The 19,205-nt window shown below is 34.2% G+C and overlaps 1 protein-coding gene and 1 pseudogene across 3 annotated transcripts in view; one reads left to right on the top strand and one right to left on the bottom strand.

Moving 5' to 3' along the window:
• LRRTM4 (leucine rich repeat transmembrane neuronal 4) overlaps positions 1–19,205 on the bottom strand; it is a 695,061-nt gene that overhangs the window by 398,778 nt on the left and 277,078 nt on the right. The window lies entirely within an intron of this gene.
• The window catches only part of LOC118540312 (large ribosomal subunit protein uL10 pseudogene), a 28,582-nt pseudogene continuing 13,484 nt past the window's right edge, over positions 4,108–19,205 (top strand).

The following is a 19,205-nucleotide window of genomic DNA, read 5'->3' as shown; positions in this document are numbered from 1 at the left end:
ACTCTACTAAACAACCAATGGGTCAAAAATAAATGAAAGGGGAAATAAAAAAGTTTCTTGAGACAAACAAAAAAGAAAATACAACATACCAGAACTTATGGGGTGAGCAAAAGCAACACAGAGAGAACAGAAAAATAATAGAAAAGATTAACTAAACTAAGAGTTGATTCTTTGAAAAGGGAAATAAAATTTACAAATCCTCAGCTATCCTGACCAAAGGAAAAAGAGAAAGGACCCAAATGAAAGGATCATAATATCATAAGAGGCTACTATGAACAACTATATGCCAACAAACTGGACAACCTAGAAGAAATGGAAAAATTCTTAGAAACATAAAACTTAGCAAGACTGAATATAAAAAATAAAAAATCTAAATAGACCAATAACTGTTAGTAATTATAATCAATAATCAAAAATCTCTCACTAAAAAGAAGAAAAGCCCCAGACCAAATGGCTTCATGGTCAAATTTTACCAAACATTTAAAAAAGATTTAACATCAAGGCACCTGGGTGGCTCAGTAACTTAGCGTCCGACTCTTGATTTCAGTTCAGGTGATGATCTCAGGGTCATGAGATCGAGCTCCATGTCAGGCTCCACCCTGGGCATGGAGTCTGCTTAAGATTCTCTCTCTCCCTCTCCCTCTGTCCGCCCCCTTCCCACCCCCATGCACAAGTACTCTTTCTCTCTCCCTCTCTCAAAAAAAAAAGAAAAAAAGACTTAACATCAATCTTTCTCCAACTCTTCCAAAAAATCAAAGAGGAGAGAACATTCCCAAGCTCATTTTACAAGGCCAGCATTATTCTGATACCAAAACAAGAAAAGGTACAGGCCAATATCCCTGATGAATATAGATGCAAAAATTCTCAATGAAATACTAGCAAAAGGAACTCAACAGCACATTAGAAGGATCATACACCATGATCAAATGGGATTCATCCCTGGGATGCAAGGATGGTTTGACATATGCAAATCAACCATTATGATATATCACGCTAACAGAATGAAAGAAAAACAAAATCATGATTATCTCAATAGATGCAGAAAAAGCATTTGACAAAATTTAACAGTCATTCATGATAAAAAAAAAAAAAACACCTCTTAATTAGCAGGCATAGAATAAACATATATAACCATTCTAAAGGCCGTATATAATAAGCCAAGAGCTAACATCATACTCAGTGGTGAAAAGCTGAAAGCTTTTCCTCTAAGATCAGGAACAAGACAAGGGTACCCACTCTCACACTCCTACCCAACATAGTACTAGAGGTCCTAACTAGAGCAATGAGGCAAGAAAAGCAAGAAAAGCTATCAGAACTGGAAAGGAAGAAGTAAAATTGTCTCTATTTACAGATGACATGATTTTACATACATAAAATCCTAACAACTCAACCAAAAAATTGTTAGATCTAATCAATGAATTCAGTAAAGTTGCAGGATACAAAATTAACATTCAAAATTCATAGTTTTTATATACTAACAATGGATTTTCTGAAAAAGAAATATTTAGAAAACATTATTCTAGTTTTTAACAAAATACTAATATAAATATAATTTATATATTTTTATATATATTTTTATATTTCACAGAAGAGTTTCTGTGAAAATATAAATCCATTTTGGAATTTATAGAACTATTACCAAATTAATACTAAGAGGTTTATATTACCTTTATGTAATCCTTATAATTAACTCATATAATAAGTATGTGTATTCCTATTGTACAGATGAGAAAAAGCAAACCTCCTTACTTCAAATAACTGATAAATTATAGCATTATAGATGGTCCCTGACTTATAATGTTTCAACTTACAGTTTTTAAGATTTATGATGGCGTAAAAGTAGTATGTGTTCAGCAGAAACAGTACTTTGAATTTTGATCTTTTCCTAGACTACCGATATGTGATATGATACTCTCTAAAGATGCTGGGAAGGGGGAGCAAGCCATAGATCCCAGTCACCAAAGCAATCATGAGCATAAACAACTGATACACTTACAGTCATTCTGTACTCATATGACCATTCTGTTTTTTCACTTTCAGTACAATATTCAATAAATTACATGAGATATTCAACACTTGGTTATAAAACCGGTTTTGTGTGAGATGATTTTGCCCTCCTATAGCTAATTTTAAGTGTTCTGAGCATGTTTAGGGTAGGCTACACTAAACTATGATGTTTGGTAGGTTAGATGTATTAAGTACATTTTCGACTTATGATATTCTCAACTTAAAATGGATTTATCAGAACATAACCCTAAACCATAAATCAAAGATCTGTACTTTGAGAACCCCAATCTGTTACTTTATTTGAGAGCATCTGCTCCTTACTATACCATGCTGTGCCTGATAACAAAAATTCTAAGGTGGTTGGTAATTGACTTCTAGTACAACCTTTTATACAATCTTTTTCTTGGTTAAAAAAAAAAAAAGTGTTGTATTTACCTTGTGCACATAGTCTTTGAGAATAAAGAGAAATAAAACGTTTTAGTAATGAGCTATAATTTCCATGCAAGCAACTTATTTCTTTGTACCCACTGATTACATAATGAACTTCACTGTACTTCATTAAAAATACAGAATATACACTATTTGAAGATTTTTATCAGTCAAAATTTAATTTCAGGGTTGCAAATTGATCTACTAATCAAAGCTAATTGTTCTGAATTAGCAGCATAGCAACTCTCATCAACACCAGTTAAGACCTGCAAATGATACCAGGAAATAAAAGACAGTGGTAAGTAATTCTGTCAAAAATGACATTCTTAAATATAATTTTCACTTCGTTTTAAATACTGTCAACATCAACTTTAATTTGCAAATTAGGGACATGCTCTCTTCTCAAACACCTGAAGAACATTGCCAACCTGACATCTAAGACCTGGGGTTGTTATTAAGAATGGGATGGATTAATATATACAGACTATCTATCTATCTATCTATCTATCTATCTATCTATCTATCTCATATAGAGGAGTGCCTGGCACCTAGTACACTTTCAATAATATGAGCTGCTATTATTATACTGTACCAGAATTTGAAAGCAGGCCCTAGATTATTTTCTTAGAGAAAAACGAAAGAAAGACTTCTTTATGAGCTGTTCTTTACCAGTGGGTACTCAAGTCTGTAACACCCAACCTCAGGACTCTAAGAACCTATGTGAGACTAGTGGGGCAGATTGACTGTATCCTCTTCTCTTACCTGCCAGCTAGCTTCAGTTCAGATATGCAAGAGAGATTTGAGGATTGCTGGAAAGTTGTAATAGATCTTTTGTTTCATGGAACTCCATCAGTGAGAAAAGTATTTTACTTCATCTATCATAGTAGTAGGGCAGATGAGGAAGAGGTATGAAATGACTATGGAACCAAAACGTCAATCAGCCATTCAGCTCCTGCAACAAAAGGCTATGTACTGAGTTTTAGAGGAAACTGAAATGTAAGAACTCAGTACAATATCATGCCTATAGTTGACAACACTGTATTGTGCACTTAAAAACTGTTAAAGAGGGTAGATATCATGTTAAGTGTTCTTACCATACATCCACACAAGAATCCTCCTGTGGGATGACCAAGGTTTCTCACTGAGCTTACACACTGAGTCAAAGTGAAAGTCTCACTTTTTCCAGCAAAAGAATCATTAAATTTTGCCTTTACTTAAGAGTTAATGATCTGATGTGGAGGCAATATCACAACATAGTAATGTGTGGGTAACATAATGAAAACAGGGACCCATAAAAAATGCATGGGGCAAAGTGGTAGCTTGGAAAGTAAAGAGACCTGTGTTTGTGTCCTAACTATGCTTATTATTTACTGGTTTCTTTGGTCGACATTTAGATTCTCTTTATTTTTACAGTAGGGATGATAACATTTCTTTGCATAAGTGTTATTACATGATATATTGTATGTATTGCCCAGTTCCATGCCAGATGCACAGCAGGTTAATAAATGAGGTTATTGTTTCTTTATTAGTTTATGTCTTCAGTGCAATGATAATTACTTTGTACAACAGCAGAACTTAACTGAGGCTTCTCTAAATTGGCTCCAAAATGGCAAATTACTTTGCCATTTTCAATAGAAAAATATCTCTGAGAAGATTTAACTTACAGAGTTCATGGTTATTCATACCACAGGCAACACTTGTATTATTAAACCCTCCCTTAAGTACAATATGAAAAAGAGGTAAGTGGCAAAATTACTCATATTTTATGGAAGTCTTTTTTTTTTTTTTTAACCATTGCTAACTCACTGATACGGACAATCTCTCCAGCCATCTGTTACTCTATTCTCTGCAAAAAGTATTTATTCATAATTCTAACAGAATATACTCCTTTTTTGAATTAAGCAGATGTGTGGTGTTTGTCATCCTAAAGAAGCAGTCTCTCATGTTTATTCCAGGGTGACAGTTTTCTGTGAGGTATCCTCATAATCTTTTACTAAATAATCCAGAGTCTGCTTTCTTTGGATTAAATAAAATCAAAGTTCCTATATAATTTAATTGGCTTATGTTATACCGGGTAACTTTCCAAAAGTTTCTTTTTAGTAAGCTGATAAGGACTATCTATATATTCCAGATGGGGATTAAAGTAATCAATTTTGCATGGCTATTACTTTATCAATTAACATAAGCAAACTTTATGTGTTAACAGTAAGATTCCTTCATTTTAAGAGTATGAGCTTTAGAACCTTAACCGCTATTAGTTATATACTAAAAGGCATATTTTAAGTAGGAAAATGCTAGGAAGGAAGAAAGAAAGAAAAGGTGATTGCAGAAGAAGTTTCTGAAGGAAATTAGTTTGGAGAAAAGCAGTCACCCTTCAAACCTGTGGCCTTCAGAAGTAGAAAGGTGTTTTAGATGCTTCATTAATGAGAAGAGTAGCTTGGCCCAAAATACACTTCAAAGTTATGTGTTACAATTGGACACTTCTATGCCCAGGTGCCTCACTTGCCTTTAAGAAAATGTCATGGGCTAATTAGGAGGTAGTCTAACACTATATCTTTACAGGACAGAATTATGACCTATTTTTTTTTCTTTAACTATTCTTGGTATCTCCTCATTAAACACAAATTGGCTTATTCTATCATACTTAGAGCACAAATGAATCGAAGCCTTACTTTTGGGGTAAAACTGATGCTTTGTGCTTATCATTTTCATTGAAGCAGCTATGAGACATTTTTTTGTTCATCATTGTAGAGAACTGTTTCAGAACTGGCTAAACATCCAGACTTTCCCTTCTTTTAAAGTTTAATTGAACTTTGGCCTGTCAGTTTCTTTGGGATGACTAATTTTAATTGCCACTGTTGAACAATGTAAATTAGAGAAAAACCTCATAGATTTTAACTGCTCATGCAGTCTTAATTAGTGAAAAGTTTAAAATAATGGATATATCTTTATAAATGCCATTTTTTCTTAGCATTATTAATGCTAATGGCAACATCAGGAAATGACTGTTCAACTCCCCATGCATTGTTTGAGCCCTGTTCCTAATTCCTGCTATGCTGCATGTGGACTGCTGAAGCTGGTCTATAAATAAAGTTGGGGAGCTCCTCCTACTCCTTGTAGAAAAGCTGAGGAATGTGACACTTTGAAAAGCCTTCCCCCAGCAATACAACAAGGTCTTGGATAGACAAGAAAGCATGATTTGTAAAGCATCTCTGGGATTTCAAATTGGTAATGGAAATCTTGGTGGACAAATGGTGAGGTGAAATATGCTGGACACCATTTTCCAGAATATGAAAGGAAAAACTATGGTGGACCTGGTTTGCAAAGGAATCCCAGGTATTTTAAAATAAGAGAGAGTTTATAATTTTTCGTGCATAGAGTAACTCAAAGGCAAGGTTAATAAAGTGTTTCTTAGAAGAAATAATAATGGGCTAACTTTAGGAAATATATGAAGTATTTGTAAATAGCATTTACTTAAAATTTTGTGTTTTCTTTTTTTTTTTGAATTTTCTATTTGAAGAGCGAAGATGTGACATAAGTCTCGTTAAGGCAGGCATGTTTCAGAGGTTTTCAAACTTATGTGTGCATCAGGATCACTGATGACAGCATCCTAGGCCAAGGAATCAGGATTTCCAGGGACAGTTCAGGACTGGTACCCAGGCATGATTGCTCTCTTTTTGAAAAATTCTTCAAGTGGCTTTGATGTACAACTATTGTTACCAACCATTTTATCTTTTTGTTGAGAGTTTTGTTTACCTAATCTGCTTATTTTAGGCACCAGAACTTTGAGAATAACCTATTAGACACATTGTTTAATAACATCTGGTTTGTGCATCATCAGCATTTATATTAATTGAGAATGACTTGAGCTACTCCTAGAATGAACTACATATATTTATTAAGCCATTAATTTGAAGATAATTTGTAGATAATATAAATTGTGTTTCTAGAATTGAGTTCAAATCACTCCTCACTTAAACTAGAGCTAGAAGTGTCAAGGCAAACATGACTGTATGATTTTTGGGTCATGTTGGTTCTGCTCCATTTACTGCTCTGTTATAGTGTCTCATGTCCCATCATACCTATTTTGAGATTGTTTCTTTCCTTTCTGAGTGCTTTTATGACTGTTACAGATAAATTATAAGGTTTTCTATTGGCAGCAACCAAAAATTGATAATTTTAGCATAGTCTTCACAAATCCCATTTTCATATAGTAATCTGCTTTACTCTCGATTATTAATGATGGCTTGAAACATACATATCTTATATACCTTAGTTCCCAAATAAATACAGTGAGAGTATCATTACATTAGAAACTGTGTCTCCCCTGTTGGCTACTATACCCACTACACGGCACCCAACATATGACAGCAGCTAAATAAATGTTAATTAAACAAAACCAACTCTACTTTTCCTAAAAACCACTGCTCAGAGTTGAGTTAGTTTGGATATGTATTCACATCTTTTATTTCAATATGACCTTTCTCTAAGGAAAGGACAAAAAGAGTAGGGGAAAAATGACTCTCTCTTACTCCACAGAAATTACATCTCTCTTAATTCTCTATATCTCTACTCCATGTTCTGCTTTATTTATTTTTATTGGCTCTGTGATATTGGAAGTGGTTTTAAGTTCTGTTCAACATTTAATGAAGGGCAAATGATTTCCATGGTGAAAAAGACTTGGAGATATTTTAGCTACTTCCCCAAAATATCTGAAACCATTGGATCCATGCTCCTTTGTTGGTGGAGTTATCAAACACTTCTAGCTATAGCCACGTAGGCATTTAATGCTGTATATCCAGCTTCACATGAGCAACAATTTCAGTAAGATTGGATAAGGTGGCTTTTGCAATGCTATTTGTGTAAAATTTGTGATGCCTTCATTGAATAAACAGCACTAGGTACTGGGCAAACCATTATTGATATTGAGATTAAAAGACAAAAAAATAAATAAATAAAAGACTAGACCCCTGCTCTCAAGGGAGTCAAAGTGTGGAAGATGAGAAGGTACAGAAACAAAATAGAATGCATCATGATAAGTGCTGGGCATTGCCAGAGTACCAGAGAATGGCTGGGTGTTGAAATTCCTATGAATAATGTTAAAGTCAGATTTTTTAGCCCAGAATTCTTTCTTGATAAGTAATTAGGCATGGGGAAAATTGATTCCTCCCAGCTGAAATGTCATAAAAGAGGCAAGAAGAATCTTATAATTTTTATCCAGACACTTCACTGAATTCTTTGGATATGGAAGAACATCAGCTGTATTTTCTCAGTGTATACGGATATGGGAGACCAGATTTTGTGATAAGAGCAATTGAAGAACCATAGAAAGATAGGGCTTACATCATCAGGTCCTCTTTGTATTTATTTTGCATACATAATGGGTGTGTACTGGTCGCCATTTGGAATTACTGGCCAAAGAGCATAACCTGTCAAGTCTACTAGAATGAAAGATACCAAGAGGCCTCAAGTCCCTTCCCCTAGATATCTGAATTCATAGAGCACCCTCTCCCAGTCAGGAAGTCCATAGGAAAAAAAAATAAGACCATGATTTAACAGGTGGGTACATTTGGTAAACAAACATACAGTATCCTTGTTTACGGTACTGATAACTTCTAACATTTCTTATCTCTACAACAGGTCTAATAAAAGCATTGGAAAGATCCTCAGTACAGTGTAAATATTCCCTAACATTTAATCATCTCAGGTTTGGGTATGATGGAAAGTGAAGTTTGGCAGAACACAATAGGAGAATATGAGTTACACCTTTGCCACTTGGCAGCTGTGCAACTTTAGAGAAGTCACTTTAATGACAATAACAACAGCTAATGTTTCTAAATTGTCTGTGGTGTGCCTGTCACTCCTCTAACTGTGTGCACATATTTTCCCTTCTTTCTCTTCCTCAACGAATATTTTTTGAGTACTTGCTGGGTGAGTAGTAGGGAACTTGCTGTCTATGGGGCAGGGTTAGTCTCACAATTCTCCATAAATGTTTATTGAGTTAATTAATTAGTAATGGATATACACATTTTAATTATACACTGTATGTATGTAAGTAATTACTATTTGCCTAGACCTATATATGCTATAGTGAAAACAGATGAAATATATAATATGGCCATGACCTTGAAGCTTACATTTATCTAGGGAGAAAAATAAAAATGTACCTGAAACTGACTTGAGTTGCCTAAACCATTTTGTCTTTGCTTTTGGTACAAATAAGCACATTAAGATATAATATTTTACAGAGAAAACAGAGATATATATTCTTATTTATAAGAAGATATATATTCTTATTTATATATATATTCTTATTTATAAATATATTCTTATTTATATACAGAGATGACATCAAACAGCTATATCTGGAAATTAATAGTATCTATTACATTTGATAAATAATTTACTCCTACTGCATGGCCATAAAAATGAAGAATGTGAAAAATGTCTACAAGTTTTATTTAATATTTTTAAAATGTATAAATTTATATATTTTATAATAACTTATTATTTATATTTTCAAATATTTTTATCTTCTAAAGGGATCCATATTTGTTTACTCCAGATAATTTAGATGACTCAAAATCATAAAGAACAAAATTTAAAGACTGACTACAACTCTTATATACAATAAATATTTCATTTAAAATGATTTGAACAAGACAATGCCTTAAACCTGTAACTGTCAGTGAATTTTTTTCTTTCTACTTCTCCTACCCTGGGTAAAACCAGGATTAGAGATCACAAAGCAAAAATTAAAATTAGGAATGATCAGACATAACTTCTATTTTTAATTTTTATGTTAATAGTTCAGTATATTTACCCCTAGAGCATAGAAATCTATAAAGGCCCATTTATGTTCATATCCCAAATTAAAATGCATAAGCACACAGTTCTATCATTAGTATTTGTTTTCTATCATCTAATATTTCTGAAGTTTATTACAGATAGGATAACAATAGTTATTTAAGAAAAGTTTGTGAAATGTTACAAAATTTTCTAAAAAATCAAATAAATAAAACTCATTTGTTGAGCTTAATAAGCAAAACACTCATTCTCAAATACAGATTTTCTTCTCCAGGCAAACATACATTCTATAAACCTGTCCTTTGACATACTTTGAATCCCCAAGTAGGAACATAGTTGGGTAGAATATTATTCTGAAAATAGAACTGCTTACAGAGGCACAGAGGAGAATGTACTAACTCCTGAGTATTTTAGGAGGAGGATGGATTTTAGAGTCTGTACATTCTGCCTTTAAGATCCTAACTAAATCCTCCTATTCAACATCAATCCCTCTTACCTTGTGCTCCAGCTTATATTTTCAGTGTGTGTCTGTACTTTGCTGTATGGAAAGTTAAGGAATTATATTCTCCATTGACAGCTATTCCTAGCCACATCTAGGGCCAGGCTGAGAGTGGGTTAATAGCTCTGCCACCTGATTTTCTAGGTCTTGCCAGTTGTTATCTGCCTTCCTAGGTAATGACAGCATCACTCTTCCTGCCCCTATGCCCAGTTTTATAAGAGTTAGCAGCAATCTGCTTTATGAATTTAATGTACAGCCTCCAAGAAACAAAAGAAAATTGCACTTTTATGAATTTCCAAATTGCCACAGCTCACACTCAATGTTTATTTTATTTTAATATTATTGCCAAGAGGTTTTTGCCAAGTGGAATAAATTTAACACTAATGAGTGTATTTTGAAAGTTTAAAAACATTATTTAATAAATGATTCGATGTAATTTCTACAAAAAAGGACCCTAAGAGGCCTAGGCGTCATTGAGCAAGAGGGAAACCATGAGGAAACAATGGAACAAAAAATAAATAGGTGAAAGCAATTGTGATTTTTACATTAGCAATTAATCAAGTAGTCCTGTTTTTTTTTTCACAAGGACGGGTGTTGTACAATGACAAAAGTCAATTTAACTATAAAAATGCTCCAGAGTAGGTTCCTGATGAAATCAATCCGACAGGGCCTGACACACAGTAGGGCTTACACATGTTTGTTCCTTTCAAATCTGTATTTCCCACTTGTTTTATAATTTTAATTAAAGATTATATAGTGTGGCCTGGCAACTAAATTTACAGTTAAATTTATGAATTAGTTACCAAATAATTGTTGTCTTTTAAAATAAAATTATTTCACAATAAGAATTATTTAAAGGAACATATTTTCTAGGCTTTAAAATATGGTTGTACTTTTTGGTTTTGTCTTGTGCATATGCCTACATTATTACTTTTTCTTACAAATTGATATATCACAGGACTATTTTGTTTTTTCTTAATATTACTATTTAGTAATTATTTTATCAGCATCATGTAGGACTTTTCAGGCAAAATAAAATATAGGGGTCATAGAGATACTATTATTATTATTATTATTAAATCTAATATTAACTTGGTTTTGAAAGAGCCCCTGCTTATAAATTCTTATAGCACAATGCAAAGCTGGTCAGAGAAAATCTGAGAAAATTAAGAATCAAAGAGATTCAATTTTTTGTTCATGCTCCACAATAGGTCTAAGATTTTAACAATAGTGGATATTGTCCAAATCCATGATCTTTCCACCAAACTTCATTTTTTCCACATAATAATTTTATATTTACATTAAGTGCTATCTATACTTTTTAACTGCACTTCCTGTCCTCCCTTTCTCCCATTCCAATTTGTTTTTGTCCCACCTTGAGAGAGGAGTAAACCTATCCCAGACTGATCTCCTGCAGATTGGTCACTCAGAAAAAAAGGTAGGCTTTCTGCAAGACTCCATGGAAACTGAATAGAACTCAGTGAATAAGGCATTCAATTCTGGACAACTACGAAACTGAGATGCAGCTCACCTGATCATACCACAGGAGGATCTGATGATTTTCTGCCTGAGCATTCTTATGTGGGGAATCTTGCTGCCAGCTTTTTACATCACGGCTACAAGCTCAAGGCTTGGACACTAGCCCACTGTTCACCCAAGGGAAAGGGCTGATGTCACTCCCAGCAATTAAAGCCGAGTTAGCAGGAAGGGGATACAGCCAAGTTCTGCCAAAATGTGTTCTTGTTGTGTCCTGCCCTTGGTCATATCAGAAGACCTAGTGCTTCCTTAAAGAAGCATAAAATTCCCAAAGCCATGAGTCAGGCTCCCTCGCTTGTAATCTGATGTCCTTTCCTGCTAGACACCTGGGAGTTACTTTAGAGTGAATGTGCATCAAAGGATTCATCTGTCTGCTGTATCTCCTCTCTCCATGAGTTTTCTCCCATTGAACCAAGGGGACTAGGGAAAGTAGTCTTTGATTACCTAACCCTTACTTAACCCTTCCCCCTCCCTGCCTTTTTTAGACGGGGTGATAGAGCACAAGAGTGGGGTGAGGGGCAGAGGAAGAGAATCCTTTTTTTAAAAGATTTTATTTATTTATTTATTTATTTATTTATTTATTTATTTATTTAGAGCGTGAGCAGGGGGAGGGGCAAAGGAAGAGGGAGAGAGAATTTCAAGCAGCCTCAGGGCTGAGCATGGGGAGCCAGATGCGGGCTGGATCCCAGGACCCTGAGATCATGACCTGAGCTGAAGGCAGACTCTTCTGTCTGAGCCACCCAGGTGCCCTAACCCTTTCTCCCTTTTCATTTTATTTATGATTTTATTTATTTGAGAGAGAGAGAGAGAGAGCACGCAAGCACAAGAGTGGGGTGAGGGGCAGAGGGAGAAGCAGACTTCCTGCTAAGCAGGGAACCCGATGAGGGACTCCATCCCAGGAATCCGGGATTATGACCTGAGCTGAAAGCAGATGCTTGACTGACTGAGCCATCCAGGAGCCCTACCTTTCCCCCTTTTAATGTAAATACCCAATTACCCAGCAAAACTTCTTACCCACCTCCATGCTTCCAGTCAACTAATCACTCCTCTAACCTTATATTATTCATCCTAGCAGCATAACTGGATAGCACAGATCATGCCCCCTCCCTTCTGTGAAACCCTTTCTTAACTAGTTTCTGGAATACCACATTCTTAGTTCTTTTCCTACCTTGCTAGTGACTCTTCATTTTCCTTTGCTGGATTATACTTGGATTCATAAACTGTAAAATTATATTGTCCTAGTATTTAATCCTTCTATATACTTCTCTATACTCATTCTTCAGATGATTTCATACTGTTCCATGACTTTGAATTTCACTTGTAATCAATGGATAATACCTTTATATTTCCAGTCTCAACCACTTCTCCAAACCACATATTCTTTAACCGACTGACTCTCAACTTTGTAAGAGAATCATAAGCAAAGGAATTCTGACTGTCTTCGTTCTATAAGAAAATCTCTACCCAGATTACTAATCAGTACTTCAAAGTTAAAAAGTCCAAATTTGCCCAACTCTAAATTTGTTTCTTCCTCAGTTTTCCCATCATTGAATGGTAATCACATTTTTCTAGATAACTAGACCAATTGACTTAGCATCTTTCTTGACACCTCTCTTTCTCTAATACTCCCCATTGAAACCATTGGTGAGTTATGTTGACAATTTTTCTGAAATATATCCAGAATCCACCTTCTGTTGCCCACCTCCACTGCTACCTTCACAGTCCAATGCACCATCATCTCCTGCCTAGACTTAAAAATAGCTTCCTAGCTATTCTCCATGTTTTCACTCTTGCTCTGCTATGGAATATTCTTCAAACAACAGCAGCAGAGCGAGAGTTCTGAGTAGTGGATTGATGTCACCTTGCTGCCTTCCTGTAATTAGTCTCATGGCTCTCCGCTGAACACCCCAAGTACACACATCTGCTCAAGGTTTTTGCACTAGATTTTCTTTCTGCCTGGAATGCTATTTTCCTAAACAGCTGAATGGTACTTTATTTTCTTCAAATCTCTGCTCACATATCACCTTATCAGCATCGCCTTTTTAAAAATTTCTCATATAAAATATCACATCCCCTACAGTAACTTTTTATCCACTCATTTTGCTTTATATTTCTTCATTGCATTTACCACCCCTATCAAGATTATATCTGTCTTCCCCAGAAAAATATACACTACATATATACATATATGTAAAATAATAATTTTATTTTAAAAGACAACAATTATTTGGTAAGTAATTCATAAATTTAACTGTAAAAATTAGTTGCCAGGCCACACTATATAATCTTTAATTAAAATTATAAAACAAGTGGGAAATACAGATTTGAAAGGAACAAACGTGTAAGCCCTACTGTGTGTCAGGCCCTGTCAGATTGATTTCACCAGGAAACTACTCTGGAGCATTTTTATAGTTAAATTGACTTTTATCATTGTACAACACTGTCCTTGTGAAAAAAAAAACAGGACTACTTGATTAATTGCTAATGTAAAAATCACAATTGCTTTCACCTATTTATTTTTTGTTCCATTGTTTCCTCATGGTTTCCCTCTTGCTCAATGACGCCTAGGCCTCTTAGGGTCCTTTTTTTGTAGAAATTACATTGAATCATATATATATATGTACACACATATATACATATATACATATATACACTATATACTAAGAGGAGGGCTATTTTATTCTTGTTGTCCCTCTACGTTTTCTAAGTGCCAAGGTCCCTGTTTGGTAGCTCACAAAAGTCACTCCCTTTGGAGTTTTCAATATATTGCTGTAAATTTAGTTTCAAACCAGGAAATTTTAATATAAAAAAATCACACTCTTTGTATTCATTCAACAAATACACTAGGCAATCACATCATTAATTATTAATCTATCATTATTAATTATTCAACATTAATAAATTATTCACCAAATATACTTTTAAACTCACATAAATATAAAAGACTGTGCTAAATACTGTTGGGAATACACATATAAATAAGACACCATTGTTCTTTTTAAAAACTATATAAATCAGTAAGCATCATCAGAGAAGAAAAATGATATAAAGAGAACAGTCTAGAAATGTTTCAAAGAGAGAAATAATCTCGAGGTGGGCAAAAGAGAGTTATATAATGCTTTGCCCCATAGCTAGCAATTGCACTAAGTCTTAATACAATTTAAATCTAAAAAATTTGAGAAAAAAATAGCAATTCCATCACTTGCTAATTATATGACATTTGACATTTTTTCCCTTAAACTTTTATTGATGTTTTGTTTTTAACTCTCTAATATTTAATTCTCTGATGAATTTCCTCATCTATATAATGGGGTGTTTTGCACATATTAAATGAGGAAAATGTTTGTAAAGCATATTACCTAATACTTGGCACTTAATAAGTCCTCAATTATTATTATAATAGTAAGGATAATATAGACTAAATGAATAGCAGGAATGATGTAGTCATAGAATGACAGGATTTGTCTTTAATATCTTTTTTAAAGAAATAGCTAATACTTTAATAATAAGGAAAAATAACACAAGCTATTATTAAAAAGCAGATAAGATAGTTTCTATTTTGTAGTGGTCATTTTTTTTATATGACCAACATACTTCATAGTTTTTCCACTGTTCTTCAAAAGATCTCCAATTAACACAGAGTTGCCAGATTTAGCAAATACAAAACACAAGGTTCCCAATTAAATTTGAATTTCAGATGAGCAAAAAATGATTTTCTATGTAAGTGTGTGTCAAATATTACATGAAACATGCTTATACTTAAATTTTGTTTCCGTTAACTGAACTTCAAATTTAACTGGGATCCCTAAATATATCTCTAGTTTTATTTTTTTAACTTAAACAGTGGGATGCTGATAAACAGGCTCATCATACACACACACACACACACACACACACACACACACATCTTAAATGCTGTTTGCCAAGTTCATCTATTGAGTTGATAGTGGCCAGCTCTAATATACCACTGAAAGGAACTCAGAAAACTAGGAGTTTTAGAAATCAAATTAGGATCCATTTAATAGAGAGAACAGGGATTTGCAAACTATGGCCTGTGGGCTAAATCTTGTCCTTGGCGTTTTTTGGCACAACCCTCAGGTTAAAAATGGTTTTTATATTTTTTTATTTTATATTTTAACTTATAAACAAAGAATGATATGTAAAGGGAACTTCTATAGCCCACAAAGCTTAAAATATTTGTTATCTGGCCCTTATATAAGAAAAAGTTTGTCAACTCATGAATAGAGGAAGAAACTCATCATGACTCATTCATTCAGTGAATAATTATAAGTGAGAGTCAACTAGGTTGCAGAAACTTTGCTAGGTGCCTTAAGTGAGTTAATAGTGTAATATGAAAAAAGAGAAAGATATCAATTGAATAAGGATAAATCTATAAGCACTAAAATAAATCTATGTGGAAGTACAGAGCATTATACAAACAATTTATGATTTTAAAGCTAGGTATTTTTGACTTTTTTAATGCATTCTAATAATTTAGCCCTGCCAACTATGGAAACCTATTTTCTGATATTTATTTATGTTTAGTAAGCTGGCATTTTATTTTTTATTTTTTTTATTTTTAAAGATTTATTTATTTATTTTAGAAGGGGGAGGGGCAGAGGGAGAGTGAGATAGAATCTCAAGCAGACTCCCTGCTGAGCATGGAGCTCAATGCAGGGCTCCATCTCCTGACCCTGGGATCATAACCTGAGCCAAAATCAAGAGTTGGGCACTCAACTGACTGAGCAACCCAGGCGCCCCATAAGCTAGCATTTTAAATACTTAATTTGAAAATTTACTTTTCATATACCTTTACATTTCTTCTAGATTATTCCACTGTTCAGAATTTTCAAAGAAATTTTAGTAGGGCAATGTTATTACATATATATTATCCACAGAATGATCTTTATGATCGTCCAGTTCAACTTCATTTATCCAACATGCATGTTCCAGCAGGACACATACTGAGTGGTAAAATATTAATGGGAAAACAAAACAAAGCAAAACAAAATACAACACAACACTCAGGCAGCCAGAACCATCAAATCTACTCTGCTTACGAATGTGGTATTAGATATTATTGCACAATGCACTTCATATCTGACCTCTGTCTTTACTCAAACCTACACATTTTCCCAAGTTATGTACTTCTTTTATTTTTTACATTTTATATTAAAATTAAAGAATTTATTACTTATATAACATTAGTATTTCTGCCTATGAACAGAATTTGAGTCTTTAAATTCTACTTAATACATGTCTTTCCATGTCTCTCATGAAAGGTATGCTCTCACAGAGCAACTCTAGAGACTTCAGAGATTGATTCCAAATATTACCCTGTTTGGCTGGAGTGACCTTCTTATGAGCCTCATGTTCTTCTTTTGCATCTTTAGAACAAAGTCTGGGTCCTCTTCCCCAGGCAACTAAGCTTATAATTGTGTAGCCATAAGATCTTATGTCTGCTTTCATCTGACCTCTTACTCTATGTACATGAATTGAACATAAGAGAGGAAATCTTTGAGCTCTCATTATTTTACCAATGGCAGATGAGGCATAATCTTAGTTTTATAAAAGGCAACATGCATATGCTGTCACAAACATTCAATAACTACATGTTAGGGTCTTTTTCACTGCTATCTTGGAAATTTAATAGAAAAAAATAAAATGTACTTAATGTAAATGGTTCTTTAAGGCATGAAACCCACTTACATTTTAAAATCATATTATTTCTCATGTTTGCAGTTGAATGAAAATTTTTTTAAGTTCTGAGGTGATTGTCAGATGAATATGATGAACTCAATTATTTGACTTTAGAAAGTGTGGCAAAACTATAACAAAAAAAATTATTTTCTTTTCCAAAGATTTTATTTATTTATTTGAGAGAGAGAGAGAGAGCACACAAGAGCAGGGGGAGGGGCAGAGGGAGAAGTAGACTCCCCACTGAGCGGGGAGACTGATGCAGCGCTTGATCCCATGGCTACAGGATCATGACCTAAGCCGAAGGCAGATGCTTAACTGACTGAGCCACCCAAGTGGCCCAAGAAAAAAATCCTTAGAAAATTAAATATGTGCAAGACAGATAGATCAAAAAAAAAAATTGTATTGCTTGAGAGTGTTGAATTTTCTAGGATGAATTATGAGTAGGAAGTTTACCTTTTGGGGGTCACAAATCTTATAACAAATTAGTATCTTAAACTTACTCCTCTTATAGAAATAAAATAGTGTTTAGGAAGTATTTGGGAGCTTGGGCCTTGCTAAAAATGTTTTAAAAGGTTAAAACCCAGCAATATGCTCTCTTTTCTGCCCATCTTTAATCTTCCTTGGCATAGTTCTAATTGGCAGACTAGTTTTACAGCTGCTTTTTGAAACAACCTATAACTGGGCCTCCAGGGGCCTCCTCACCCCCAGCTGGGTTATAACAGAAAAGTTAAAATACTGAACTCTATAAAAATCAGAGTTGACATTCCTTAATTTTTTTCTTTAATAGTATAAATCCTGCAGTATATTGGAATCGCACTTGTACCTATGCTTACTTATTATTTTGATGTTTCTTTATATTTTTAATGTAACATTTTGGTCCTTTAATTTTATGTTAAAAATCCTATATTTTCAAGTTTTCTATATCTAAAATTCTCTATACTTTGCAAAGTTTCAATGTTTTTGCTCACTAATACATTTGATTGCTTAATAATCAAGAATATTTTATTAATAGTGTTCTTTTGTAAATGAAAACCTCAGAGAAGAGTTCCTAAAACTTGACTGGTAACTATTTGACTTATTATCTTCTGAGGAGCAAGTATGTGTCAAATATAAAGTACATGATGTATCTGACAGTATAATAGCCACATCTATTGAAATGGGTCATGAAAAACCAGATCATATAACGAACATATACGTCCTTGTGGTTTCCATATTTCTAACATTTTGTGCAGACTCTTCAGAGGAACCTCAGCTGATGGTCTATCCAACCATGATATTAGAAGACCATAAAGGGGCTAATTTTACTCCTTGGAAAAGACACTTCTCTCCTTAGCTCACAAAACCAAATCACTGTAATGACCTCACATGATCTGTAACTGTAATTTGGATGTGGCCTCAGGTAGAATATGTTTCTCTGAGTGTAAAAAAATGTGACCTTGGTTGGTTTCTTTTAGGAGGTAGGATTAAAAAGTATGTATCCTAAAAGGAATTTGTGATTATAATAGATTTAAGAATATCATGGTACATATGCTGTACTATGTTACTTCACACACTTACAGTACCAATTAGACTGATTAGAACAGTGATACTAACCTTAGCTATGAATCAGAATCTACAAGGTAGATTTTAATAAATATCCATGGCTGAAGCTCTGCTGAGACCAATTCATCCAGAATCTCTGGAGGCTAGAACTTGGGCATCAATATTCTTAAAAGTCCCCTGGTGATTCTCATCAGTACTCAGGCTCAAAACCACAGCATTAGAGGCCATGCATGGTGCTCAAGTTTCTGGGGTTCTTGACTGTAGCTGTATATTGGAAATACCTAGGAAACTTTTGTTGTTCTTGCTATTTAGTACCAATCCAGGAGTTCTGCTTCCACCAAAGATACATAAATTTGTTAAAACCCTAGCTCCCAACATAACAACAAGAAAAACCAAAAGGACTACAAAAAATAAAACTTTCTGAAATCCAGATTACTGAGGTCACAAGGCCACAACACAGATGGAAACCCAAGAACCTCTATACCGCGATCCAGTGGAAATGGTTTGCAAACACTGGCTAACTTACTGCAGAGGAAAAGACACAGAATGCCCTCCAAGCAAGTAAGAAGAACTGACCTCCCAATTTTAATGAACTTCTGAAGGTTGCCTGTGAGCCACAATGAGAGCATAGAATCACTGGGAGCAGTAGACACAGGGGAGTTTACACCTGCTGGGGGCTCTTCTC

This window comes from Halichoerus grypus, chromosome 10, assembly GCF_964656455.1.
Source record: "Halichoerus grypus chromosome 10, mHalGry1.hap1.1, whole genome shotgun sequence".
NCBI lineage: Eukaryota > Metazoa > Chordata > Mammalia > Carnivora > Phocidae > Halichoerus > Halichoerus grypus.
Note: the sequence above shows the minus strand (reverse complement) of the source record. Positions and strands in the feature narration are given on the sequence as shown.